Below are 18,796 nucleotides of genomic sequence, written 5' to 3'. Positions count from 1 at the left end.
GCAAACTCTAGAGTTTCCCAATCCTTCTTGAACAAGACATGTTTCCTCTCCTTAAGAACAAGCGTATAAGCTAACCTCGCCTTCCTAACCTCTCCAGCATCTATGGGCATCCCTGACAGCGCCTTCCACAGGTGTTGATTAGCCGCAAGCAGCTTTCATCGAACCAGCGCTGATGCTCCATCTCAGGGACCCCTAATGATGGCACATAGAATCTGATAACACTCTGCAAGAGCTTCCCCCGAATCGACCCTTAAGCAGCCCAGAAAGACCGGCAGATTCTTATAATACCTAGGGTGGCATTAGGATCTTTAAGGTGCCACACCACCTGCCGGCCATCCCTAGATTGTCTGTTAATTCGATCATGCACTAGGGGAGGATTGTCTCAAAGCAGAGGGAGGGCCCCAGCAATCAGAAGGGCATTATGGTCAACCCATTGGGTTTCAATTACCTCCCTTCCAAAACACCACTGCACCAGTTTCCTGGAGGCAAAATGTAGTATATAAGAGATGCTTGCCCCACTCACCCATTTGTTGGTTTGTCAGGCCCAACGCCCTAAAAGTAGTCAATAACGTCAACTAGATACAACATGGCATTGAATCTCCTCAACTTCACCCCCTAGTGTCCCTGGGAGCACAAACAGCAACTGAACTCCCACAATCTAGCTCCACTGGTCTATCCCCCAATTTGGCATAAAGGTCCCCATATAATAGGAGCTGCAGTTGCGAGGCATATCCCGCCCCTAATAAATCAAGACCCATAACAATTTCGAATAAATCCTCAAATAACAACTCCTTGAAAAATTGTTGTTGTAAAGATTAACCAAAAAGCACTGTACCTATCCTTTATAAACAGAGCGTGAAAGGAATGGCTAGCTGTATCAACTATTGAGACTTCTATTTGAAGGTTTAACTTAAGACATATTGCAAGCCACCCCTCCTCCCCCAGCCCTCCCATAAAAGGAAGCCACTGCAGGAATCAAATAACACAATGGAAGAGATGACCTGCATATCTACAAGGTCGAATTTCTCAATAAAAGCTACCCAATCAGGATTTAGAACTTTGTCTTTAAGCCCTGCCACATTCCAACTGATATAGGAAAAAAAGGTCACCAGAAGGTGCCTTACCTGAAACTTGGCTCTTTCCCATGGCTACACCCTCGAGGGAGACTTCTGTTTCGCAGGGGGAAGGGGTGATTGTATAAAAGTTGCTTCTGAGGAGGCCTTCAAAATTGGGTCTGTGCCCTTCAAAGTTGCACAAAGCAAGGAAACAGGTTTATGACATATAGCTGCCCCACTCAGCCTGATCAGAATGGGCTGGCCCGAATCCAGATCCCTTTTTAAGCTCCTTGTGCTTGTGGGCAAGCAAAGTCAATCCAGATCATTAGGATCTGTTTGAGGAACAAACAGATTCTTGCATGTAATGCACCTACCATTTGAGATACTGTTGCCAGTCAAGCCCAAGGGCAGAGGAGAATTATGAGGCAGATGTGAAGGTCTATAAAAGAAGCTAAGTGAGATGATAATGTTAATGTTTTTAGCCCTATTCGACCCTGAAGCCCTGAAGAAAGGATGGTTTTTTTGCTAAGGCAGGATATCTAAAATGTATTATAACACAGTCCTCTTGTATTGCCTTAATGATAGGCCAAATCCAGGCTACAAAGCACACCATCAGAATATTCTTGTTGTCCTGAACATCAACAATAGCTAGCAAGCCAATGGAACAACTTATTACGAAACTGTCCAGTAGCCTCCTGAGTAAGATCTGACCGTGAGAGAACACGAGCCACAGCCAAGGTGTAGAGACAGCAGGCCGGTGGGAGGTTAATGGTCGGTGATAAATGTGTGGGGCCAAGCGCATGAGTCGCATGAGGAGGATTTTTACTAGGTGCTAGGACTGGTTCCCACAGTAGCTGGGGAAATAGACGGAGTCACTGGGTAGGGGTCCTCGACAGCTGACAAATATCGTAGTCATCATAGTAGCTTCTGTAGGCAGAAATTAAGGATCCATTATGACAGACGTCTGCTGGTTCTGGCAAAAGGCAAGGGTTTTCCCAACTTCAGCCTCCTCCTTATCCAGCTTCTCCCAGAGCGGTGTAAAAAAGTATTTGACAGTAGTCGTCAGTTTATGCAAAACAGAAGCTATTAAGGGATCGCTAAGGGGAAGTCTATGGTGCTTCCAAGTCCAGGAGGGCTGGATGGAACTTCTAGAACTCTCTGACACTTCGGCTTGCGCTTCGCAGCAGGTGAGCGTACCATTGAAGGGGTTACTGTGGGTGGTGGGGTTTCAATAGGCAGTGAGGAAGAAGCCCAGGAGGAGACACATCTGAAACCCTAAATGGGACCAGGACTCTCCAGATCTGCCATGTCAACAACCTGGTCCACATGCATGTTGGCAACACAGTTTCCTCTGCTCCAATGAGCCAAGCTGAGCCTGCATGGCCCAATGACAAACGTTGTTCCGCCAGGTCTATTTCTTTAGAAATTACTCCTATTGCCCTGTCAAGAAAGGAGTCCATAGTGGTGTGATTAATGGCAGTTGCCGGTCTGGCACACACTACCTTCCTTTTGGCCATTGTGCTTAATAGTGCCCACTCACTGGATAGATTATGAAATGAGCAAAGTTGCGACGACAGGGCACAAATAAGATGAAAGGTGCAAAACAGGGGTAATAGAGGGGGCTTAGATTAAACACAACTTTCCAGAAGAAGGCAAGCCACTTGCTTCAGGAGGCAATACCAATCCACAGGCTTTACTGCCAGGATAACACAAAAGGCCCAAAATTCAGGAAAAACCAGGGCCATGAGAGCAGGCCCAGTCCAGTCTCCTCTGGCCGCGGATGGGTGCAGACAGGCCTACTCTTGGCCCGGTCAACACCATGGGACGTGCACAGGTGCATCCCGTGCCATGGGGATGCAAAAAGTGCTTTGCAGTGCATTGCAGGGGGAGAGAGTCTTCCCTCAAGGCACACCTAGATTATGGGACAGCGAGTCCCTCTGTAGAGTCAACTGTGATTGTAGCGATTGTTGGAGTCCTGCGCCGCGGGGGTGCAACAAGCGCTTTAGAGCGCATTGCGGTGGGGGAGGGATTTCCCCCTTGGCAGACCCATTTGTCCCTCAAGGCACACCTGAATTATTGGACAGCTAGCCCCTCTGTAGAGTCCTCCGTGATTGTACAGATTGCTGGAGTCCTGCGCCGTGGGGATGCAACAAATGTTTTATAGTATGTCATGGAGGGAGAGAGGCTTCCCTCTTTGCAGGCCTCTCCTCCCCCAAGGCACATCTGGAGTATGGGACAGCAAGCCCCTCTGTAGAGCCCTCCGTGATTGTACAGACTGCTGGAGTGTTAAGTCATTAGGTCGAGCATAGCAGCACGCAAGCGCTGTTTTTAGGACGTGTTGGTACGTATTTGGGCTTTAAACCCCTTCTGTGCCCAGGACGTAATGGTTACGTCCTGAGGCACAGTGCTGCTGTGCCCAGGACGTAACCATTACGTCCTGTGCACAGAGCCCAGAGGGAGCGCTAGCGCTCCCTCTGTGGGGTTCCCCCCCAACCCCCCAAGTCAGGGATGGAAGGGGAAGCCCTTCCCCTCCCACCCCCCGACCACCCCCAACCCCCCCCTGTGACGTCAGCGTGCGAGCGCGCGCTGATTAGTCACAGGGTCTCCCCCATCGCGCTGGAAGCAGAGCTTCCAGCGCGATTGAAAGAGAAATGCTTTTGCATTTCTCTTTCAATGCCATGGGGGAGGCCCCGAGAGGCTTCAAAGGGAAGGAAATGTATTTCCTTCCCTTTGAAGTCTCTCACAGGTTTCAAAAGCCGGATTGCTTGCAATCCGGCTTTTGAAACCCCACTAGACACCAGGGATTTTTTTTTTTTCAATGAAATTGGCAAAAGGGAGCGACCCCTTGGGCAAGGGTCGCTCCCAGGGGGGGGGCATTTTTTTAGGAAGGCCTTTTCTGCCCCCCTGGGGGCAGACTGGCCTATTATTAGGCCGATCTGCCCCCAGGGGGGGCAGAAACCTCTAGGCACCAGGGACCTTTTTTTTTTTTTTTTGTGATGTTTTCTTTTTTTTTAGGTGGGGAGCGACCCCTTAGGCAAGGGTCGCTCCCCTAGGGGGCAAATTATATTTAGGCCATTTCTGCCCCCCTTGGGGGCAGATTGGCCTATTTTGATGAGGCCAATCTGCCCCCAAGGGGGGCAGAAACCATTAGACACCAGGGAGTTTTTTTTTTGCGCGCGAATTTCACGCAACGGGAGCGACCCCTTGGGCAAGGATCGCTCCCAGGGGGGTCATTTTTTTGGGAAGGCCTTTTCTGCCCCCCCTGGGGGCAGATTGGCCTATGGGGCAGAAACCTCTAGGCACCAGGGAGCTTTTTTTTTTTTTTTGTGATGTTCTCTTTTTTTTTAGGTGGGGAGCGATCCCTTAGGCAAGGGTCGCTCCCCTACGGGGCAATATATATTTAGCCCATTTCTGCCCCCCCTTGGGGGCAGATTGGCCTATTTTGATGAGGCCAATCTGCCCCCAAGGGGGGCAGAAACCATTAGACACCAGGGAGTTGTTTTTTGTGTGCAAATTTCATGCAACGGGAGCGACCCCTTGGGCAAGGGTCGCTCCCAGGGGGGGGCATTTTTGGGGGAAGGCCTTTTCTGCCCCCCCTGGGCCTCTAGGCACCAGGGATAATTTCTTTTATTTTTTCTTTTTGTTATGTTTTCTTTTTTTTTTTTAGGTGGGGAGCAACCCCTTAGGCAAGGGTCGCTCCCCTAGGGGGCAAATTATATTTAGGTCATTTCTGCCCCCCTTGGGGGCAGATTGGCCTATTTTGATGAGGCCAATCTGCCCCCAAGGGGGGCAGAAATGGCCTAAATATATATAATTTTTTTTTGCGTGAATTTCACGCAAGGGGAGCGACCCCTTAGGCAAGGGTCGCTCCCTGGGGGGGGGGGGGGATTATTTAAGGCCATTTCTGCCCCCCTGGGAGGTAGATCAGCCTATTTTGATTCGGCTGATCTGCCCCCAAGGGGGGCAGAAACCACAAAGCACCAGGGTTTTTTTTGTTTTTTTGTTTTACAGATGGGGAGCGACCCCTTGGACAAGGGTCGCTCCCCTGGAGGGGCAAAATGTATTTAGGCCATTTCTGCTCGCTTTGGGGGCAGATCGGCCGATTTTAGGTCATTCTGCCCCCAAGGGGGGCAGAAACCACTAGGCACCAGGGATCTTTTTTTGGCGCCGTCACGCAAGGGGAGCGACCTTGTAGGCAAGGGTCGCTCCCCGGGGAGGGGGGGTAGGGGGGGGCAAAATTATTTTAGGCCATCTCTGCCCCCCCTGGGGGCAGATCGGCCTATTGGTATTAGGCCGATCTACCCCCAGGGGGGGCAGAAACCTCTAGGCGCCAGGGTTTTTTTTTTTTTTTTTTTTTAGAGATGGGGAGCGACCCATCAGGCAAGGGTCTCTCCCCTGGGGGGCAAATTGTATTTAGACCATTTCTTCCCCCCTTGGGGGCAGATTGGTCGATTTTAGGTCAATCTGCCCCAAGGGGGCAGAAACCACTAGGCACCAGGGATTTGTTTTTTGGTGCCAATGTCACGCAGGGGGAGCGACCCTGTAGGCAAGGGTAGCTCCGAGGGGGGGGGGGGGGTTGGGGGGGCAAATTTATTTTAGGCCATATCTGCCCCCCCTGGGGGCAGATCGGCCGGGGCAGAAACCTCTTGTTGCCAGGGCAAATTTTTTTTGTGTTTTTTTTTTGTTTGTTTGTTTTTTTAGAGATGGGGAGCGACCCATCAGTCAAGGGTCGCTCCCCTGGGGGGCAAACTGTATTTAGAGCATTTCTGCTTGGGGGCAGAAGTGGTCGATTTTAGGTCAATCTGCCCCCAAGGGGGCAGAAACCACTAGGCACCGGGTATTTGTTTTTTGGCGCCAATGTCATGCAGGGGGAGCGACCCCGTAGACAAGGGTCGCTCCTGGTGGGGGGGGGTGGGGGTTGGGGGGGGCAAATTTATTTTAGGCCATTTCTGCCCCCAGGGGGGGCAGAAACCTCTTGTTGCCAGGGCAAATTTTTTTGGGGTGTTTTTTTTTTTTTTTTTTTTGTTTTTTTAGAGATGGGGAGCGACCCATCAGACAAGGGTCGCTCCCCTGGGGGGCAAACTGTATTTAGAGCATTTCTGCAGAAGTGGCCGATTTTAGGTCAATCTGCCCCCAAGGGGGCAGAAACCACTAGGCACCGGGTATTTGTTTTTTGGCGCCAATGTCACGCAGGGGGAGCGACCCCGTAGGCAAGGGTCGCTCCTGGTGGGGGGGGTGGGGGTTGGGGGGGGCAAATTTATTTTAGGCCATTTCTGCCCCCAGGGGGGGCAGAAACCTCTTGTTGCCAGGGCAAATTTTTTTTTTTTGTTTTTTTTTTTTTTTTTTTTGTTTTTTTAGAGATGGGGAGCGACCCATCAGACAAGGGTCGCTCCCCTGGGGGGCAAACTGTATTTAGAGCATTTCTGCAGAAGTGGCCGATTTTAGGTCAATCTGCCCCCAAGGGGGCAGAAACCACTAGGCACCGGGGATTTGTTTTTTGGCGCCAATGTCACGCAGGGGGAGCGACCCCGTAGGCAAGGGTTGCTCCTGGTGGGGGGGGTGGGGGTTGGGGGGGCAAATTTATTTTAGGCCATTTCTGGCCCCCCTGGGGGAAGATCGGCCTATTATTAGGCCGATCTGCCCCCAGGGGGGGGGCAGAAACCTGTAGGCGCCAGGGCAAATTTTTTGTTTGTTTTTTGTTTGTTTGTTTTTTTTAGAGATGGGGAGCGACCCATCAGACAAGGGTCGCTCCCCTAGGGGACAAACTGTATTTAGAGCATTTCTGCCCCCCTTGGGGGCAGATGGGTCGATTTTAGGTCAATCTGCCCCCAAGGGGGCAGAAACCACTAGGCATCGGGGATTTGTTTTTTGGCGCCAATGTCATGCAGGGGGAGCGACCCCGTAGACAAGGGTCGCTCCTGGTGGGGGGGCAAATTTATTTTAGGCCATTTCTGCCCCCAGGGGGGCAGAAACCTCTTGTTGCCAGGGCAAATTTTTTTGGGGTGTTTTTTTTTTTTTGTTTGTTTGTTTTTTTAGAGATGGGGAGCGACCCATCAGACAAGGGTCGCTCCCCTGGGGGGCAAACTGTATTTAGAGCATTTCTGCAGAAGTGGCCGATTTTAGGTCAATCTGCCCCCAAGGGGGCAGAAACCACTAGGCACCGGGGATTTGTTTTTTGGCGCCAATGTCACGCAGGGGGAGCGACCCCGTAGGCAAGGGTTGCTCCTGGTGGGGGGGGTGGGGGTTGGGGGGGCAAATTTATTTTAGGCCATTTCTGGCCCCCCTGGGGGAAGATCGGCCTATTATTAGGCCGATCTGCCCCCAGGGGGGGGCAGAAACCTGTAGGCGCCAGGGCAAATTTTTTGTTTGTTTTTTGTTTGTTTGTTTTTTTTAGAGATGGGGAGCGACCCATCAGACAAGGGTCGCTCCCCTAGGGGACAAACTGTATTTAGAGCATTTCTGCCCCCCTTGGGGGCAGATGGGTCGATTTTAGAAACCACTAGGCATCGGGGATTTGTTTTTTGGCGCCAATGTCACGCAGGGGGAGCGACCCCGTAGGTAAGGGTCGCTCCTGGTGGGGGGGGGTGGGGGTTGGGGATGCAAATTTATTTTAGGCCATTTCTGCCCCCCCTGAGGGAAGATCGGCCTATTATTAGACTGATCTGCCCCCAGGGGTGGCAGAAACCTCTAGGCGCAAGGGCAATTTTTTTTTTGTTTTTTGTTTGTTTGTTTTTTTAGAGATGGGGAGCGACCCATCAGACAAGGGTCGCTCCCCTGGGGGACAAACTGTATTTAGAGCATTTCTGCCCCCCTTGGGGGCAGATGGGTCGATTTTAGGTCAATCTGCCCCCAAGGGGGCAGAAACCACTAGGCACCGGGGATTTGTTTTTTGGCACCAATGTCACGCAGGGGGAGCGACCCCATAGGCAAGGGTCGCTCCTGGTGGGGGGGGTGGGGTTGGGGATGCAAATTTATTTTAGGCCATTTCTGCCCCCCCTGGGGGAAGATCGGCCTATTATTAGGCCGATCTGCCCCCAGGGGGGCAGAAACCTGTAGGCGCCAGGGCACATTTTTTTTGTGTGTTTTTTTTAGAAATGGGGAGCGACCCATCAGGCAAGGGTCGCTCCCCTGGGGGGCAAACTGTATTTAGAGCATTTCTGCCCCCCTTGGGGGCAGATTGGTCGATTTTAGGTCAATCTGCCCCCAAGGTGGCAGAAACCACTAGGCACCAGAGATTTGTTTCTTGGCGCCAATGTCACGCAGGGGAGCGACCCCGTAGGCAAGGGTCGCTCCCTGGGTGGGTGGAGGTTCGGGGGGCAAATTTATTTTAGGCCATTTCTGCCCCCCCCTAGGGGAAGATCGGCCTATTATTAGGCCGATCTGCCCCCAGGGGGGGAAGAAACCTGTAGGCGCCAGGGCAAATTAGTTTTTTGTGTTTTTTTGTTTGTTTGTTTGTTTTTTTAGAGATGGGGAGCGACCCATCAGACAAGGGTCGCTCCCCTGGGGGGCAAACTGTGTTTAGACCATTTCTGCCCCCCTTGGGGGAAGATTGGTCAATTTTAGGGCAATCTGCACCCAAGGGGGCAGAAACCACTAGGCACCGGGGATTTGTTGTTTGGCGCCAATGTCACGCAGGGGGAGCGACCCCGTAGGCAAGGGTCGCTCCTGGGCAGGGGGGGTTTGGGGGGGTCAAATTTATTTTAGGGCATTTCCCCTCCCCCCCCCGGGGCCGGCTGAGCTAGAGGTCAAAATCCACAGGTAGGCACTTTGCAAAAAACACCTCTGTTTTCTGTGAAAAAATATGTTGTGTCCACGTTGTGTTTTGGGCCATTTCCTTTCGTGGGCGCTAGGCCTACCCACACAATTGAGGTACCATTTTTATGGAGAGACTTAGGGGAACGCTGGGTGGAAGGAAATTTGTGGCTCCTCTCAGACTCCAGAACTTTCTGTCACCGAAATGAGAGGAAAAAGTGTTTTTGGGCCAAATTTTGATGTTTGCAAAGGATTCTGGGTAACAGAACCTGGTCAGAGCCCCGCAAATCACCCCATCTTGGATTCCCCTAGGTCTCTAGTTTTCAAAAATGCGCTGGTTTGCTAGGTTTCCCCAGGTGCCGGCTGAGCTAGAGGCCAAAATCCACAGGTAAGCACTGTTTTTTATGAAAAAATTTGATGTGTCCACGTGGTGTTTTGGGCCATTTTTTTTGAGCTAGAGGTCAAAATCCACAGGTAGGCACTTTGCAAAAAACACCTCTGTTTTCTGTGAAAAAATATGTTGTGTCCACGTTGTGTTTTGGGCCATTTCCTGTCGCGAGCGCTAGGCCTACCCACACAAGTGAGGTATCATTTTTATCGGGAGACGTGGGGGAACGCTGGGTGGAAGGAAATTTGTGGCTCCTCTCAGATTCCAGAACATTCTGCCACAGAAATGTGAGGAACATGTGTTTTTTTAGCCAAATTTTGAGGTTTGCAAAGGATTCTGGGTAACAGAACCTGGTCCGAGCCACACAAGTCACCCCATCTTGGATTCCCCTAGGTCTCTAGTTTTCAGAAATGCACAGGTTTGGTAGGTTTCCCTAGGTGGCGGCTGAGCTACAGGCCAAACTCTACAGGTAGGCACTTTGCAAAAAACACCTCTGTTTTCCTTCAAAAATTTGGCTGTGTCCACGTTGCGCTTTGGGGCGTTTCCTGTCGCGGGCGATAGGCCTACCCTCACAAGTGAGGTATCATTTTTATCGGGAGACATGGGGGAACGCTGGGTGGAAGGAAATTTGTGGCTCCTCTCAGATTCCAGAACTTTCTGCCACAGAAATGTGAGGAACATGTGTTTTTTTAGCCAAATGGCGAGGTTTGCAAAGCATTCTGGGTAACAGAACCTGGTCCGAGCCACACAAGTCACCCCATCTTGGATTCCCCTAGGTCTCTAGTTTTCAGAAATGCACAGGTTTGGTAGGTTTCCCTAGGTGGCGGCTGAGCTAGAGGCCAAAATCTACAGGTAGGCACTTTGCAAAAAACACCTCTGTTTTCCTTCAAAAATTTGACTGTGTCCACGTTGCGCTTTGGGGCGTTTCCTGTCGCGGGCGCTAGGCCTACCCACACAAGTGAGGTATCATTTTTATTGGGAGACGTGGGGGAACGCTGGGTGGAAGGAAATTTGTGGCTCCTCTCAGATTCCAGAACTTTCTGCCACAGAAATGTGAGGAACATGTGTTTTTTTAGCCAAATTTTGAGGTTTGCAAAGGATTCTGGGTAACAGAACCTGGTCCGAGCCACACAAGTCACCCCATCTTGGATTCCCCTATATCTCTAGTTTTCAGAAATGCACAGGTTTGGTAGGTTTCCCTAGGTGGCGGCTGAGCTACAGGCCAAAATCTACAGGTAGGCACTTTGCAAAAAACACCTCTGTTTTCCTTCAAAAATTTGGCTGTGTCCACGTTGCGCTTTGGGGCCTTTCCTGTTGCGGGCGCTAGGCCTACCCACACAAGTGAGGTATCATTTTTATCGGGAGACGTGGGGGAACGCTGGGTGGAAGGAATTTTGTGGCTCCTCTCAGATTCCAGAACTTTCTGCCACAGAAATGTGAGGAACATGTGTTTTTTTAAGCCAAATTTTGAGGTTTGCAAAGGATTCTGGGTAACAGAACCTGGTCCGAGCCACACAAGTCACCCCATCTTGGATTCCCCTAGGTCTCTAGTTTTCAGAAATGCACAGGTTTGGTAGGTTTCCCTAGGTGGCGGCTGAGCTACAGGCCAAAATCTACAGGTAGGCACTTTGCAAAAAAAACCTCTGTTTTCCTTCAAAAATTTGGCTGTGTCCACGTTGCGCTTTGGGGCGTTTCCTGTCGCGGGCGCTAGGCCTACCCACACAAGTGAGGTATCATTTTTATTGGGAGACATGGGGGAACCCTGGGTGGAAGGAAATTTGTGGCTCCTCTCAGATTCCAGAACTTTCTGCCACAGAAATGTGAGGAACATGTGTTTTTTTAGCCAAATTTTGAGGTTTGCAAAGGATTCTGGGTAACAGAACCTGGTCCGAGCCACACAAGTCACCCCATCTTAGATTCCCCTAGGTCTCTAGTTTTCAGAAATGCACAGGTTTGGTAGGTTTCCCTAGGTGGCGGCTGAGCTACAGGCCAAAATCTACAGGTTGGCACTTTGCAGAAAACACCTCTGTCTTCCTTCAAAAATTTGGCTGTGTCCACGTTGCGCTTAGGGGCGTTTCCTGTTGCGGGCGCTAGGCCTACCCACACAAGTGAGGTATCATTTTCATCGGGAGACGTGGGGGAACGCTGGGTGGAAGGACATTTGTGGCTCCTCTCAGATTCCAGAACTTTCTGCCACAGAAATGTGAGGAACATGTGTTTTTTTAGCCAAATTTTGAGGTTTGCAAAGGATTCTGGGTAACAGAACCTGGTCCGAGCCACACAAGTCACCCCATCTTGGATTCCCCTGGGTCTCTAGTTTTCAGAAATGCACAGGTTTGGTAGGTTTCCTTAGGTGGCAGCTGAGCTACAGGCCAAAATCTACAGGTAGGCACTTTGCAAAAAACACCTCTGTTTTCCTTCAAAAATTTGGCTGTGTCCACGTTGCGCTTTGGGGCGTTTCCTGTCACGGGCGCTAGGCCTACCCACACAAGTGAGGTATCATTTTTATCGGGAGACGTGGGGGAACGCTGGGTGGAAGGAAATTTGTGGCTCCTCTCAGATTCCAGAACTTTCTGCCACAGAAATGTGAGGAACATGTGTTTTTTTAACCACATTTTGAGGTTTGCAAAGGATTCTGGGTAACAGAACCTGGTCCGAGCCACACAAGTCACCCCATCTTGGATTCCCCTAGGTCTCTAGTTTTCATAAATGCACAGGTTTGGTAGGTTTCCCTAGGTGGCAGCTGAGCTAGAGGCCAAAATCTACAGGTAGGCACTTTGCAAAAAACACCTCTGTTTTCCTTCAAAAATTTGGCTGTGTCCACGTTGCGCTTTGGGGCGTTTCCTGTGGCGGGCGCTAGGCCTACCCACACAAGTGAGGTATCATTTTTATCGGGAGACGTGGGGGAACGCTGGGTGGAAGGAAATTTGTGGCTCCTCTCAGATTCTAGAACTTTCTGCCACAGAAATGTGAGGAACATGTGTTTTTTTAGCCACATTTTGAGGTTTGCAAATGATTCTGGGTAACAGAACCTGGTCCGAGCCACACAAGTCACCCCATCTTGGATTCCCCTAGGTCTCTAGTTTTCAGAAATGCACAGGTTTGGTAGGTTTCCCTAGGTGGCGGCTGAGCTAGAGGCCAAAATCTACAGGTAGTCACTTTGCTAAAAACAGCTCTGTTTTCTGTGATGTGTCCACGTTGTGTTTTGGGGCATATCCTGTCGCGGGCGCTAGGCCTACCCACACAAGTGAGGTATCATTTTTATCGGGAGACTTGGGGAAACATAGAATAGCAAAACAAGTGTTATTGCCCTTTGTCTTTCTCTACATTTTTCCCTTCCAAATGTAAGACAGTGTGTAAAAAAGACATCTATTTGAGAAATGCCCTGTAATTCACATGCTAGTATGGGCACCCCGGAATTCAGAGATGTGCAAATAACCACTGCTTCTCAACACCTTATCTTGTGCCCATTTTGGAAATACAAAGGTTTTCTTGATAGCTATTTTTTACTCTTTATATTTCAGCAAATGAATTGCTGTATACCCGGCATAGAATGAAAACCCACTGCAGGGTGCAGGTCATTTATTGGCTCTGGGTACCTAGAGTTCTTGATGAACCTACAAGCCCTATATATCCCCGCAACCAGAAGAGTCCAGCAGACGTAACGGTATATTGCTTTCAAAAATCTGACATTGCAGGTAAAAGTTACAGAGTAAAACGTAGAGAAAAAGTGATGTTTTTTTCACCTCAATTTCAATATTTTTCTTTTTCAGTTGTTATTTTATGTAGGAAACCCTTGTAGGATCTACACAAATTACCCCTTGCTGAATTCAGAATTTTGTCTACTTTTCAGCAATGTTGCGGTTTCTGGGATCCAGCGTTGGTTTCATGCCCATTTCTGTCACTGACTGGAAGGAGGCTGAAAGCACAAAAAATCGTAAAAATGGGGTATGTCCCAGTAAAATGCCAAAATGGTGTTGAAAAATTGGGTTTTCTGATTCAAGTCTGCCTGTTCCTGAAAGCTGGGAAGCTGGTGATTTTAGCACCGCAAACCCTTTGTTGATGCCCTTTTCGGGGGAAATACCACAAGCCTTCTTCTGCAGCCCATTTTTCCCATTTTTTTGAAAAAAACGAAATTTTCTCTGTTTTTTGGCTAATTTCTTGGCCTCCTTCTGGGGAACCCACAAAGTCTGGGTACCTCTAGAATCCCTAGGATGTTGGAAAAAAAGGACGCAAATTTGGCGTGAGTAGCTTATGTGAACAAAAAGTTATGAGGGCCTAAGCGCGAACTGCTCCAAATAGCCAAAAAAAGGCTCGGCACAGGAGGGGGAAAAGGCCTGGCAGCGAAGGGGTTAAAAAAAAAACTAACAGAATATTTTGGTTTTTTGTTTACCTCACCTTTGTCCCCAGCCCCATGCTCACTGACCCAGTACCCACTGCATGCAGCATCACAGTTCCAATACTTATTTTAATACACTTCAACTCTTTGTCACAAGCCCCACAATTATAATAAAAACAGGAATAGTATAATTATGTGTGGAGCTAGCCAAACCTATTGGCACTCTTTGGGAGTATATGTTTTTTATTCCTGCTGTCTACCCTCTTCCATTGCTTCTTCACTCTTCCCTGCACGGATTTGTGTGGTCAGCACCCTTCAGGCTGCACTGTTGCTTTCCACCGCCAAGAATAACATAAAAAAAAAAATGTTATTCTTTTTATTAGAAACTTGGCAAGAATACATGGTACATTTCAAATGCTCTCTAGGATTAAATGGTGCAAATGGAATATAAATTCTTAAGCCACAATCTCCACCACCCCCCAGTAAAAGTGCCATGTCCAATTCGAGCTCCTTCAGGCCAGTACCGGTGTGTTTAGTGTCCTTTAAAGTGAACGTGTGGTGGGGTGTTACGGAGGAGTCGTGCATAGTCTGCCCCTGTACTCATTCCATTTTCCCCACACTTTCTTCCATTTCCGTGGGCACCCCGAGCTTTCATAAGTTACCCTATCTGCCAGCATGCGCCAGTCCATATCTCGCTTCCAGTCTGTCGGTAGTGGTGCTTGTGGCGACCCATGTAGTCCGGCGATATTTCTCTTTACAACCACCATGCCCAATGTTACCAATAGACTCTCCGATCTCCTAAGATCTGTGGCTTCCCATATATTTAGTAGATACCATTTAAACAAGGGAGACAAACCTCCACAGAGGTCATTCAAGCATGCAATCACAGAGGACCAGTAGTGCCTGGTTTCCGGACATTCTCAGAGAAATGTGTATGTAGGTTCCCTGCAGTCCACATCCCCTAAAGCACAAGACGTCAGGCACCATGCCAATCTTTGCTCTGACGGTAGATGGCATGTATGCGCTGTGGAGGACTTTTAGTTGTATCAAACGAAACCTGGAGCGGATCCCCACTTCCCTCGGGATGTCAGTGCTTCTCCCCATTCCTCGTCATCTACACTTCCTACGTCTTGTTCCCATTGCATTTTGAGGCGTTTTAGTGGGTCTGGGGAGTTGGTTGTTGCAACTCCTTGTTTTTCTTTCTTTTTTGGAGAGCAACAGGTCTGCAGTTTGCTGCTGTGCTGCTCCTCTCTTTCTAGCGCACTTTTGCACACGTTTATCTCTTATTTCACTGCTTCAAGATGGGCATCAAGGCAAATTAAAGGTAAAAAAGAAAAGGCCTCTGCAGTGTCATGATGCATACATGTGTGGTGTTGGTTGCATATGTCTACATCATCACTCTAGGGCTGGCCAATTTACCTTTTTCATTTTATTTTTTCCAATACAGTTCAACATGGACTACACATATTTTTACTTTTGCAGATGCTTTTCAGCATTGTCAGCAAACAGTGCAAAGCAACAAGTGCTGGCAGTGACTTTTCAATGACTTTCAAAGGCGAGACATATTGGCTGTGCCACTGCTTGTTAGGGTTGAGTCTGCGTCGCATGCGCTTGTGCATGCGTTTCGCTAAGTGAGACGCTTTAGTTATTAAAAAGGGCTCGGAGCCCAGTCCACATCACGTCAGTGTCTGTCATTGGTTTGTGGGCTTGCCTGTTAGAATCTGCTTGATTTCATTAGTGGAAGGCATGCATACGTCATGCCTTTTCCGGTGGATAGCCCTCCTCGAGCGCATCGACCAAGTACAGAAAACATGCGAGGCTTGCTGTTTTCCATCTGGCTGGTAGACTACTTTTTCTCTATTTTCACAGCGCAATCTTGCTTGGCAGAAGTCGAGCGCTTTACATAATATCGACCCTGTTACACAGTTAATTGCACTTTTTCCGGATAGTACATAAATGCACTTTTGCCGATAGGTTTCATTACCAGTGAAAAGTCGGGTTAGGAGTTTACAATGCTATCAGCTCTAACACGAGCAAACGCGAGACCCGTTGCATTGCAAATGCTTGTTTTTACTAGTTCCCTTGAGGTAACCGTCTCTAGTGGCATCAGTCAAGCGTATCCCTTACAGGGTATCAATTACAATGTGTTTTTGTTGGCCCAGTTGTGATGAGGTTTTACTCTGGTAGGAGAGGGAAAATTAGAAGCAGGCAATGAAAACTAAAAAATGTGACAACTTTGTTAAAGGATGTCTTGAAAACTAAAGATTCCATCTTGTATCCAGAGATGAAAAAAACAAATGCCATTTGGTTAGACAATGAATAAAGTAGTCCAAGTGATACTGAAGTACCTTGCTCCAAATACGATGGCACAGATTTGGAAACAATCAGACACAGAGTAGTAACATTCTAGTTGTGGATTAGGAGTAAAAAGTTTCCAGATCTTTAGCAACAACCAAATCTTGTGCCTGTCACGGCCTAGTGGACCAGACACAAAGTTTAGGAACAGATACCTGTAACCAGGATAAATATTTACACACAAATAAAATTTGGTTTATTCATATACTTTTGTCAGACTATGGCTAATGGCTCCTTACTAACTAGAGTTTACTTGGTACTTTGGCTTGTTGCCCTTCATAAAAACATTTCAGTACAGTAGACCTGCTAGAACCGTAGTTAGCAAAATTAAAATTTGGGGGGAAATAAAGGATAACAGTGCAATAAATTGGTTGATACTTCAGCATGGATCTGGCAGGAATTTAGGGCTCGATCAATGGATAATTACTCATTCTTAAATGAGGTGGTGAAATTTGGAAACATAGGGAGGCGTGCTACAAAGACAGTAAACCACAAGGAACATAAACAGTCAGTGACTGAATTATCGCAAATTAAAAAAAACATATATTTTATTGCAAATATAAGGAGTAAGAAAAAGAGAGGAGCGTAACAGCTGTTACACGCTGTGACACTAGATTGCTCCCCACTGGAAGTGAGCGGTGTGCTGTGAGCCTTCAAGTCCCAACCTGTTGAATATCAGAATGTCATAAAAGCAGTAGGAAGTGGATTAGGAGATTCCAATGGCTCTATTTTGTCTTCCAAACCTTCAACACAATTTAGACTATTTCTGAGATATTTCAGTTGGGCCTATGTAAAGGTACGAGATTTTGAGCAATTGTGGGTCTAGAACAGCATGTCTCTAGGTGCATATGTTTTTTAATCACTCTGTTTGACCCACAAAGCTCTCTATGGGCAGGGATCACACTACCTCAGGACAGCCGTGAACTGGTGTGTACCTATGAGAACATTGAGATGTATGGGACAGTTCAAAGTGGTAGTGCCACGGTGAAGGAAAGCTAGATAGGGTGCACAGGCAATTACGGTTGAGGAAGTAAGACTGTGAAACTCCCTCCCTATTCATATTAGGTGTTTGAGTAAACTGGTAAAATGTGTATTTTCACATTAAAGTAGTTGGAAGGGAAGGACTTCCTTGCTGCTGGCGGTTTTGGGTTTGGCAGTCCTTCCTATTTTTAAGAGGCTTTCCTACCAACGATTTTATAGCGGTTAGGTATAACGCCCTTTTACACATTTCAAATGCATAAATATATACATCTGACTTGGGAGCCCTGCCACAGTTGTTTGGCTGTTCTGTGCCTGCTCCTTACAAATAAGTATGTGCTATTATCTTGTTTGCCACATCTCCAGTGTCTTGAGGAATGACAGCTGCAACTCTGATCTTTGGGCTTCTGTGGAGGAATATTTTTATAGTAATAACACACTGTGAAACCATCAATGTTGAGTGGCCAGAAGTGAACTTGGGGCATCTATTCTACTGCTGGCTTGAAGTCAACTCCAGTTTGAGGTATTCTCATTTTACTAGCACGGTGTGCACCCAGGGCCTGGATGAGCACTGATGAAAATCACAAGCATTAATTGGTCTGAGGATGGGTGATTACTAATTTAAATCTGGTCTGAAGATAGTATAGCAAGAAATGTTGTCCCCATGTCAAGTGTGGATTAAAGCATAAGAAAACTGTGTACTGCTCTAAAATGTCCACAATTAAATGAAATGAAGGACCTCACTCCACATTTTAATTGTGTGCTATTTTCTTTTATAGAATAGGAACTTTAAACTCCAGTGGTTTGAAAAAAATCCTCTTCTGTGTAGACGTTTGAAGTAAACAACAGCTCAGGACCCACAGTATTAGCTCCTGTTTACAGGAACATCTACAGACCCAAGAAATATGACTGCAATAGCACACATCAAGCCCATCTGAAACTAGTGCAAATGTTTTCATGGGCAATTTCCTTCAGGTGGGAGCTGGTGGCACGTCAGCACATTTATAGCAGTAACCAGCACTAGTGCTCATCTCTCGACAGGCAATAGTGCAAAAACAGGCACAACTTGCATTTGCACATTATTTTACACACGGAATCGGGTCTAAATGACTCCTTACGCATTTCCTGCTTACCCTACCACTCTCAGACAAGAGAGCTCTTTATAGTAAGAGGTTTGAAACAACCCGAAAATGCCTCTTCATGACTGAGTAATACTATTGGAGAGGAGTTATTAAACAGTTTTAAAAAAACTCATGCCACTCCAAGCAATGTGGCCAAGTAGTTAAGAAATACCTCTTTACACAACCCAGGATCATTCACTTCGTCCTACTATGCATAGCATTCCTTTGCATGATAGCACATTTGTGCTTTAAAATATATTTAAATATTACAATACATACATATGTTCTCCCTCTCGCTCTTATCTTACTCAGAATTATTTTAACATATCTGCTTTGAATTCAATTTAAAAAAAAATAAAAAATCAGGAGACCGGAATACAAAAATTAAAGCAATGCTTTGTTAGAAAGCTATTTTTGTGATGAGACTGAACATGTGACCACAAGTAGGAGCCAGATATTTGAAGTCATTGCTAAGCCACACAGCTATTTATAAAACAGATGTTCAATGTTTCAGTGAGCTAAAACTGTTTATGTTTAATACTTGCGTTTTCACTCTTGAGTTTACTGGAGATGTATCCCCCAGCATGATGAATAGTGCTCTGTTTAATCAGGTATGAAATATATGGACCACAGTAACTCAGGGCTTTGAAATATGAACTGTGTAATTATTGTTATGGTAGATGTATGCTTTTTAGATCACAAAATCGTGTCAAAAAGGCAAGAGAGTGAGTAACTTTATATTGAGGCAAAGCCTTTAAAACGCGATTGAAAATAAACCGGTTTCATTCACGCTAAGCACATGTAACGA

General features: G+C 47.5%; 1 protein-coding gene across 3 annotated transcripts in view; it reads right to left on the bottom strand.

Annotated features, from left to right (window-relative positions):
- The window catches only part of INPP4B (inositol polyphosphate-4-phosphatase type II B), a 2,522,842-nt gene that overhangs the window by 546,764 nt on the left and 1,957,282 nt on the right, over positions 1-18,796 (bottom strand). The window lies entirely within an intron of this gene.

Source organism: Pleurodeles waltl, chromosome 1_2 (assembly GCF_031143425.1).
Source record: "Pleurodeles waltl isolate 20211129_DDA chromosome 1_2, aPleWal1.hap1.20221129, whole genome shotgun sequence".
Lineage (NCBI taxonomy): Eukaryota > Metazoa > Chordata > Amphibia > Caudata > Salamandridae > Pleurodeles > Pleurodeles waltl.
Note: the sequence above shows the minus strand (reverse complement) of the source record. Positions and strands in the feature narration are given on the sequence as shown.